The following is a 2349-nucleotide window of genomic DNA, read 5'->3' on the forward strand; positions in this document are numbered from 1 at the left end:
TAAGATCCATAAGAGTAAAACAAATTCACTTTTAGGATGCTGAATGTTGGAGATGGAAAAATGTGAGGAATGCTGCAACAGGAAGTAAAATATGTTCCCAAAGCCAAATATTTACTTGGGGAAAATAATCTGAGGTGTATTCACAGGATCAGAAGAAATGTGTTAAACTGGTTCCACTTTCTAATAAATCACAGTCATTAAGGGTAAATAAGTTGTAGCTGTATTCTTAAATTCATAGTGAATTATTTACTGATGCTTTATGGATCAGTTATACTACATAGAAGAACATGATGGTGTTTTCAATTTGATATTCAGTGTTCATAAATCCTCATTCTCACTTTCTAATAAGTCGTCAAGCCTGCAGTTATTAATGTTTATAAATTGTTCATATATGTATTTTGGTTCAGATGCTGTTTTCCAGGAGATAAGCGGTGAAATTATCCATTGGTGGGAGTTTTCTGCCGTCTTAAAGAGCTAAAAAGATAAAGTTAATGTCGTGCTGGAGGAGGATGAACAGCCCAAAAGTTGTTTTTATTAATAGCTTTCTTAGAAAATGCTACTGTTTCTCTTGAGTTTGGAAAAAGTTTACACCCCTGTGTTGTGATTTGCATCTAGACTCTTTACAAAACAGTTAGGCGGACAAAGCCAACAAACCCTAATTGCACTTTCTCATTATTTCTAGGAAATGTTTGAGTTTGACCACCATGTGTTTTCTATTTTCAGCAACTGTAGTTTTCTTTTTTTCCTTCTATATCTAAAACCCATCCCTCAGTGTGCGTCTATAATCCATCACTCATCTACTCCCTTTGATGTGGCTCACGCTCATGTCGACTGATTTGGGTATAAAGTTACAAAAAGTTCCTCTGAGGTCAACAATGTGCAGCAGCACGGCAGGAAAATCTTTTCTATTGCCCAGGGAGCTTTAACTCCTCAGTTTATTTCAGTCTGCTAAAGCACAACAAGATACAGACCTCTGGTAGTGATTAGCAGATTCAGAGTAGTCCTATGTGTGGTTGTTGTGTGTGTTTCGGTGGGAATGTGCACATGAGTCTCGAGATAAGACTTTGTGATGACCAAAGGGTTCTGTATGTTGAAGCAAAGAGCCAGGCTGATCCGGGGAACCGCTGCCTGGTTGATTTGAGCCTTTCATAAGACCTGATCCATGAGCACATTGGTATGGAGAGTCTCTGCTTCAGTGAGGGGTGAGAGAGGAAGAGAAACAGTTCAATGTGTGTGTGTGTGTGTGTGTGTGTGTGAGAGAGAGATTAGAGTTGGCCTGATACATAAGTGTTAGACTTTTTATTAAAATCAGAGGTTGTGTGATGTGATGGAGGTTTTAACAAAAGCTACAAAATGTGTGCATTTTATGTTTGTAAGTAATAGTCCACTCATTATTTCAGTTAATTAGTTATTTAAAAGATCTATTGGCAGAAATGTAATATAATCAGTTTTACCATAGAATGAGCTGTTTATCTACAGAGGGAGCAGGTCCTCTTCTGTGGAGTTTGCCATGCTGAACCGCCATGTTTCTACAGTAGACATTCAGGTTTTTTAACAAGTTTCACAGCCACCATAGTTTCTCCTATAATGTTGAAATGGGAGGGTGAGGCGAAGGCGTTGAGATCAGCAATTACACCGCTTGATGCCACTAAATCAGTTACGATAACGTACTTATCAAAGTAATTGCTAAGATGTGGAAACATGGTGACTTTGCTGCATATGAGAGGTCAGAAGATTGGACAGGTTGTTAACAAAGATTATCTAAACAACTTTATTCATACTTTATTTGGAGGTGCAATCAAAAGTGAGCGCAGCCAAAATGTTGCTAGTAATCTCCGCTAGTAAAAAAAAGTCCACAATTGCATATTTTCTCCTCTCTAATTCTTTTAAATATCTTATAGATGTCGTTCTCAATGCCTTTATTGCAACAAAGTTCTTCCTCTGTGATTGTTGAGCAATGCTTTGTTGCTTTTTGAGGGATAAACACCAAACCAGAGTGAGTTGTAGCAGCTGGAAATACCTGGTTATGTTGCATTATCTAGTTTGGCCAGTTATGTAAAGACATGGGAACACAATATATTATAATATATATATATATATAGTTTTGGGTAGATTTCTAGAGAGGCTGGATATGAAAAAAGTATCAACAGTGTACCCCAACATTATGGGAAATACACCTTTTGCACTCTTTTCAGGAGTTAGAGGATTAGTACAGCATTATAGCTTAACACAAACGCTGGAAGCAGGGCATATTCTCATCTAGTAAGTCAGCAACCAACTATATTTCTGGGTGTATATTAAGCCCCTCATTCTGCATGTGTTTGATTCTGATCTCTACTATCAACAATA

The 2349-nt window shown here is 37.5% G+C and overlaps 1 protein-coding gene across 2 annotated transcripts in view; it reads left to right on the forward strand.

The window, feature by feature from the left end:
• The window catches only part of loxl3b (lysyl oxidase-like 3b), a 25511-nt gene that overhangs the window by 425 nt on the left and 22737 nt on the right, over positions 1-2349 (forward strand). The gene's annotated exons all lie outside the window — the stretch shown is intronic.

Source organism: Morone saxatilis, unplaced genomic scaffold, assembly GCF_004916995.1.
Source record: "Morone saxatilis isolate NCDOM2014 unplaced genomic scaffold, NCSU_SB_2.0 Contig3, whole genome shotgun sequence".
Classification (NCBI taxonomy): Eukaryota; Metazoa; Chordata; class Actinopteri; family Moronidae; genus Morone; species Morone saxatilis.